Here is a 7,907-nt window from a genome sequence, read left to right as displayed (position 1 = left end):
TCTTGCTCTCCACATGTTTGAGAAAATGCCAACTTTAGATATGGAGTAGAATTCCCTCACTTGGCCTAGTGGTTGAGTCATTGGAGACACTTGAATAATGGATGTCAATTGTTGATTAAGAATTGAGGATTGCTAATTGACTTAGAGTGCACTAAAGCTAGACTTCCCTAGGGTAAGACTAGGACTTGTGACTTGAGTTAATTACTTTTACTTGACTTTCCTCTATAATTAGGGGTTAACTAAGTGAAGCAACACTCCTTTGTTATCGCAATTGAAGGAAGCTATAGTGATGGGACTTCCAATGTTCAACCTTGGCCAAGGCTTTTAATATTGATTGATTGTTGTTTTCTTTTATTCGCACTTTTATGCCACACTCTTCAAACCACAAAAAGACCACTTAACCAATACATGCATCCTTGTAGCATTCCTAGGGAAGAACGACTCGGGACTAATACTCTCGATTATAGATTGTAGATTTACTTTGACGATGGATTTTGCGTCGATTTAGACTATACTACGATTGACTACTTAATAATTTCTATACCGGCAAAAATCTATTTGTCACTAACATCATCATTGTTGTCACTGCTTGAGTCGAGAGAGTCAAGTGGCATGTGTGGCTTGTATAAACTGTCATCTGCAGACTCATAAGAATCAGATAAGCTATCAACATTCAACTGAACTGGCTCCTTGCTTGCTTGTTTTCTCCAGCCTTATGATCTTGTGATATACCTTCTAGGCATTTTGGTAGACGTGTTGAATTTAAAGTTAATAGGCTTGGATTGTTTCTTTGATGCGCTGTTTTTTTTAATTTGTGCATTCTTGGTTGAAGGAGTGGGTTGAGACCAAACTTTTTGAGACACAGGTTTGGATGTAATGGGATTTGGTTGGGATAGAGATTTAGGGGACTTCGCCTGTGAACATGATTTGTCGCCATTAAAATTCAGGGCAGTTGAACTTCGTGTACTGGGCTTCGAGGGAGTGGGCTGGGGGCAGTGGGCTGGGGAGCAACGGGCTGTGTCACACCGGGCTGGGAGGCAGTGGGTTAGGGGGGAATGGGCTTCGGAGCAACGGGCTGTGTCACAGTGGGATGGGGGGCAGTGGCTTGGGGGGCAGTGGCTTGGGAAGCAGTGGCTTGGGGGGCAGTGGAGATGGGGCAGTGGGTAGTGGACAGTGGACTTGGTGTAGTGGATTTCAGTTCAACTGGGATAAAGGTAACTGGTTCTTCAAGTTGACTTAATATTGTGCTGGTTTTCTTCACAGATTCAACACCTTCTACTATATCTTCTTCCATGCCTTCCATTCCGACCTTCTGGCCTATAGCACCATCCTCCTCAGACAAATTCATTACATCAATTATCTCAGGAATCGAAGTTCCGTGCTCAAAATAGATGTGGATGACGTTGTTATTCTCATAGCAGTGCTTATCATATCAACAAGGTCCTAGTCCACTTTCAATCTCCTAAGACCAAATTCCAACACATGTTTAGGCTCCAGATACCAACATGCTTCAGCCTTATTATACCCCAACTCTTTATAATAACCTGTTACCGCAAACACGTCAAGATAGTCTTCATCAACTCCAACCCATTCATCATACAAGTCAGAAGTGTAGATAAAATTTCCCCTAGGACCTGTCTCAAACGCTCCACCATGGTGGAAAACAAGTCTCAATCGATCAGACATCTGAAGTTTACAACACAATGCACAAAACAGACAGGATTATTCATTTTGTCGCAAAACAGCCATATTGCAAAGAACTAGAAATCAAACTATATTTGTAATAAGGATGCATATATTTACTTCCTACTGACTATAACTTAAATAAGATTATGATTTATGTGATTACAAGTTTCATATTAGAAACCCTAAACCCTAACATTTGCGCCATCAACAACCACAACATTCTAAACCACTCCCTTACATATACAACAACGCATTCACACATAAGTATCAACAACCCTCAATGAAAACCAAAAATATGGAAGAGAATGATCAAGTCGAACTGTTACCTCTCACCGTCGGCAGTGTACGAAGGTGATGCTTCGTCGATGACTTCTTCACTGACCGGAGAGAACATATGCTAAGGATGATCCTCGCCGATGAAATGTTGAGTAGGAACTAGGAAGTATGGGAGAATGAAGGGACGTAGGAAAAGAGAAAGGTTTTCTGAAATTTTGGTGGGAAATGTTGAAGTGGAAGGGGGGACCAACAACAATTGTTTATTCAAAGGGGGAGAATACGTTATTTCAAACAACGTTGTTTTACAGGTTTAGGGCACCCACAACTCAAATGACGTCGTTTAATAGAATGCCCACATGGCAATTAACGTTCCACATCAGCAACGTTAACACAACAATTCTGGGAGGGACTAACAGGGACGCACGTTTCTAAATTTTAGGGATTTATTTGGTCATTTAAAAAATTAAAGGACTGAATTGAACACCGATTTAAATTTGAGGGACTATTTTGGACATTTACTCGAAAATTTAATAATAATAGCATCTTAATAAATATTTCAGAAGAGATAGCTTTGCGTCTTCATTGTCAAACTTCTTTTCCAATTTCAAAATTACAAAAACAAACTGAAAAAATAGGCTTAAGGGATCAGTCAGGTTGGCAGGGTGATTGACACGCAAAGAAATCCGAGTGTGTGAAAACACTGCATTTCGCTGCTTCTAATTCAGATTCAGATGCTAGAATGGAATTCTCATATCCTCGTCAATCCTAGGTACAGTTCTCGGTTAAATCACTACTCTTATCTCCTCCCTCTAAACCATATTATAGATTTGCTAGATCAATATTAGTAGAGAAAGTAAAAGTGAAATCAATTTTATGTACATAATGTACTTTAAAACTTATAGTTAAAAAAAAAGACACAGTGATAACAGGAAAAAATGAAAGAAAGAGCAGAAGAAGACAATAGAGCAGAAAACTTGTAGAAGAGGGGAAAGGAGATAACTCAGTGATGGCAAAGGTTTTTATGGTTCGATTCTGCCAGCAATGTTCCTCAACTAAAGATTTCAGAAGAGGGAGCTTTTATATCCTCATTGTCAAAACTCCTTTCCCCGTTTCAAAATGAAAAACAAAATTGAAAGAAAATGCTTAAAATAAAAGTAACGAAAAGAGGACGAAGAAGCGTAAGAGATCACTCAGGTCAGCGGGGTGGTCGACACGCAAAGCAATCTCAAGAAAGAGAGAAAGCACTGCATTCCGGTCTGTTGAGCTTGAATTTCATGGAGTCATCACCGTGATCTCACAAACATCTTATATTAAAAAAAAACAAAAGAGAAGAGATGTTTTCAGAGATGAAAAACACTAGAATCATGAATCGGTAATCAACAAGAAATTGTTTGAAGGAACCTGTGCCTAGTGCTATCACATGAGGACGGTGATGAGAGATGACAAGAGTCTGAATTTATAGGATGCAATTAGGGTTGTTGTACACAGAACAGAGAATACTAAACGCCGTCGTTTCCTTGCCTCAAGTGATTAACTAGGTTTTCGGTTTTTCCCTCTTTGACCCTTTCCCTTATAAATTAATGTTGGGAATTGGGAGTTTGGATTTTGTTCCTGGCTAAAAATATAATTTTACTTTCTATACATATTTAATTGGTTTAATTATTTTGTTGGTTTATATATTTTTGTAAAATTTTTAATTAGGTCTTTAAATTTTTTTTAATTGAGTTTCTGTATCAATTTTTTTAATTAATTTTCTCTTGACAGTAATTAGTTTAATTGTATAAAAATTCAATTAAAAAAAATTGGTACAGAGATCTAATTAAAAAAAATATAAAGATCCAATTAAAAAAATTAGTGCAATAACTCAATTAAAAAAAAGTATAAAAATCTAATTAAAAATTTCGTAAAATTATATGAACCAATAGAATAATTAAACCTATTTAGTTTTGATATTTTGTTTCTAACTCAAATTAAGAGATAATATAGTCAACAAAAAAAATTAAGAGATAATATTAATTTAAGGATTAGCACAAACATATTATCTGAACAGGGGGATTAAAAATAAAACATGTAAAAATTTTGGAAATACTAAATTGTTCTCTTAATCTTTATTTATTTTTAAAGTTTAAGAAAATAAGTCATACATTTTAAAATAAAAAGAAAGTCATACTGATGTATATGATCAAATTCTTAAATATCAAAGTATACACTGAGCATGTACAGCAAATGCTTAAAAATTCTGAAGTAATTACATAGTTAAGTTCAATATCTCCTTGAAGAACCGAAATCAAATACATATCCATCTACTAATTAATACCAAAATGGAAAATCCAGAGAGTGAACATACACCACCATAAGCCCCCACTGCTAAGTAAAAATCATATCTATTGAAGCAAAAAAATAATATCTACCCTAGCTAGTGTCTAAATGTTTACCGACCATTTAATATGAAGTTAAGTTCCTCTGTTTTGCTTTCCTCAAAGTCATGGATAGCTTGAGTGCTATCATCAACCACAAGTACTTATTCATACTCTTCATCTCCACTTTCACCGCCATCACCTCAATTTTATTATTAGCACCCTCAACTTCAGCAATTTGTATAGCTTTTCCTGTGTCCTTTTTTATGTTTTTATTTGTATATAAACCGTACTACGCAGTGAAATGAACCTAATATTCCATTCCAAATTTCCAATCATTCTCTCAAGCAAATTAAAATAGAAATTGAATTAGTAGCAAGCAAATGAGCAATGACTTAATCCAGTAGCTAAGGTAATTGTCAAAAAGAGGAATAGGATAAGGTTTAAGCACAATACCGTACTAACAGCGAGGATAGATTCCATACATGTACAAGATGTGAAGAGCATGAATACCTAACCTGCACAGGAAGCTTCCAATTAATTGAAGCATGGAGAGCAGAGGATAGGAGAACTTCAGGCAGAAAAGAGAGGAAGAATATCCGCAATTTTCAAATCGGATTTGGATAAACACCTTGAGCCATGGAGAGTAGGAGAGCTTCAGGCAGAAGCCCGGGAATGAGGGGAAAGAGTGCTTCAAAGTGATGGCAACTAATTAACAAACTAAAAAAAGTGAAGAAACATGAGAAAATATAAATAATACAACACAACTCACCTTGAGGCCTCTCTAAGCAGTTATGGTGTTCACTGAAATAGTAGTATAATATTGTGTCGGCCAGGTAGGTGGTTGGAAATTCATCAATGTTTCTGTGTGTAAGTATGAGTCGCTGTTCATTTTATTTAATATTTTTTATTTATTAATTAGATTTAGATACGATAATATATTTTTTTTTCATTTATCATGATAAAACTTTTTTTAAGTAAAATAAATAAATAGTCACCAAAAAAAAAGTAAAATAAATAAATAAAAAATCGTAGTTGTTTTAAAACAAAAATTTCTGATTTTTTTTTAGTGAATTTACTTTTATTTAAAAAAATATACTAAAATTTTAAAAAATAATATTTTTATTAAAAAATATTTATCCAAACACATAGAAAATAAATAAACTCCTAAAGATAACATAATTCTATTTAATTTAAATCATATCAATTTTCAGCTCAGAAATCGGTGTGAAAGTCTCAGACAATTTAGATATTTAAATCATAGCTTGAACAAGATTATCAACTGATGTCGGCAATCTGAACTTTCTCAGTCATCATTGACTTCATCACCCGCATCAAATTATTAATAAAATGTTAGAGACGGGGACAACCCGTGCAATTACCATGACAGAATGGATCGTTTAATTCTAAATAATAACATAATCGAATCAAAACGTACGGTAGGAAAAAATAACACGTTCGAATTAAGTGTTGACGATGCAACTAATGGGTGAAGTTAAAAGAGTTTCAATCTTGAACAAGTTTCAGAGAATCTAAGTAGCTTTGTTTCAGCAATGTGCAAATTGCAAACCCTTTGAAAGCAATAATGAAACAACAATGTTAGGTGCAAACAAAAGCAACTCATCAATATCAACGATATATAGATATATTAACAATAATATTCAAGTGAGGAAGAAAAATAAATTATAAGATCCTGCACAAAGCATTATTATTCTTCTTCATTTAGAAAGAATAATTCATATGAAGAGTGTCCTCAAAGGCGGAGCTGATCACATTCTAAGTTAATAGAAAGCATTTTAATTTGTGGACTATATTTTTTGAATCATGAATATTGAATAATGGAGCACAGAGTAGCTATTGCTAATTTTTGTGGTGCAAACATGGTTTTGGACGAATATATATTTTTCGAGAAAAATATATTGTTTTATGTGGATCGGAACTCTTGGCGCGCGGTAGTGTGGGGAGCAAGAAATTAACTTGAACAAGAAGTTAAACTCACTGGGGTAGTGGCGGCTTATATTGACCAATTGAATAGACATCGTGTTTCTTTGACTTAACTTTATTTGCCCAATCATCTTGGCTAACTAAGATTGAAGATTTTAGTAACGTGACAACTGCTGTTAACAACTTCGGAAATTAAATTAATGTTAAGTGCTTAATTAGTAATAATCTCCAGAATGAAATGCAACTAATATATGAGACTGAAAAAGATTTCTCGTTTTAAATTTATTTGTAAGAGTAGATTAACTGATGATAGTCTGGTAGTAACGTATTCAAACCTGGGACCTTAGAAGTCAAACCTTAAGCCACTAGCTTTGCCTCCAACCCAAGTGTTATTGCTAATTTGAATGTTATATATAGTTCATTTTTGTTAAATTGTATTATATATTTAATTTAATTTAAAACAAGCACTGATACAACACCTTGAGCGGATAGATTACCGGTTGAGTTTTGGTAATTGGGAGAAAAATGGACGAAAACAGAGAACTTAGTATATAGAGATATGAATAAAAGAGAGTAATTTGTATATTTCACAATCTTGTCCTCAACAATTACCCGAACGGTGATATATATGAGTTAAACCGACAAAAATACACCACGTTACTCATTTTTTATTAACGCGTGATGACATGATTTGATGACGTGACGTGTTAGTGACACATGTCACTATATAATTTGGCTACGTGTAATAGTATAATGATGGGTTGACCAGTAACACATGGCATATTGATGTGAATAGTTGTGTCACATGTCACAACAGAATTTATCCTCGTGTTATTCATTATATCATGGTTGTATATGCATCAAATTAGTCTATTACTTTGTGTTAAGTGACTCATTTTAGTCTTTAAAATTGAATGTCATGCACTTAACTAATCCCTTCACTAGTTTTTTCTTCTTTTTTTCTATAAATTCAAAATTATCAATATCTTTGAGTCCATTAATTTCAATTCTATTTTTTTACATGTTATAATACAAGTGCTTTTATAAAATATTTTTTCTTTTGCGGAATACCTTAAATCGCTGTCTTGGAGTTGACGTGAAGATATTTCAAACACCCCCACTATCATCTACGACCTCTTTCGTCTGGATTGAAGATGTCAGAAATTGTAGTGAAGATGCTTAAATTGCCCTCGATCTAACCCATTTACACACATTGAAAACGTATATTTCGTAAGAACCGAAAAAAATATGTATTTTAGTTCTTGATTTCTTATTAAAAAAATATTTTTTGATGAAAAAATATGTCTAATCAATCATATAATTTCTTTTTTTATAATAACATACTTATACATTACAAAATTTACCAATGTTAAATTATTATAGAAAAAATTATATAATTAAAACTAAAATTTTAAAAGTTTTTATAAAAGCACATGTATTTAAACGAAATATGAAAAAATAGAACTGAAATTAATGCATCTAAAATATTGAAAATTCTAAATTTAAAAAAAATGAGAAAAAACTGGTGAAGGGACTAGTTTGGTGCACGACATTCAATTTCAGGAACTAAAATGAGTCACTTAAGACAAAGTGAGGGACTAATTTAGAACATTTATAATGATAACATAATGGATGACACGTGGA

At 33.6% G+C, this 7,907-nt stretch overlaps 1 long non-coding RNA gene and 2 other non-coding genes across 4 annotated transcripts; all 3 read right to left on the bottom strand.

The window, feature by feature from the left end:
* Positions 1-2,958: 2,958 nt before the first annotated feature.
* LOC130937004 (small nucleolar RNA R30/Z108) lies at positions 2,959-3,061 on the bottom strand. Its single transcript, XR_009068243.1, has one exon. It is a non-coding gene; the product is annotated as a small nucleolar RNA R30/Z108 (small nucleolar RNA).
* An 85-nt stretch (positions 3,062-3,146) lies between these two features.
* On the bottom strand, positions 3,147-3,256 carry LOC130938683 (small nucleolar RNA Z107/R87). Its single transcript, XR_009069840.1, has one exon. It is a non-coding gene; the product is annotated as a small nucleolar RNA Z107/R87 (small nucleolar RNA).
* An 883-nt stretch (positions 3,257-4,139) lies between these two features.
* On the bottom strand, positions 4,140-6,201 carry LOC130935514 (uncharacterized). Of its 2 annotated transcripts, XR_009067900.1 has the most exons (3): positions 5,092-6,201; positions 4,951-5,010; positions 4,140-4,837 (listed from the first exon to the last, which is right to left on the bottom strand). It is a non-coding gene; the product is annotated as an uncharacterized LOC130935514 (long non-coding RNA). The 2 variants fall into 2 exon arrangements; XR_009067899.1 differs by having other exon boundaries at positions 4,951-6,201.
* Between the last annotated feature and the right edge of the window lie 1,706 nt (positions 6,202-7,907).

Source organism: Arachis stenosperma, chromosome 6 (genome assembly GCF_014773155.1).
Source record: "Arachis stenosperma cultivar V10309 chromosome 6, arast.V10309.gnm1.PFL2, whole genome shotgun sequence".
Lineage (NCBI taxonomy): Eukaryota > Viridiplantae > Streptophyta > Magnoliopsida > Fabales > Fabaceae > Arachis > Arachis stenosperma.
This window is presented reverse-complemented; position numbering and strand designations above follow the sequence as displayed.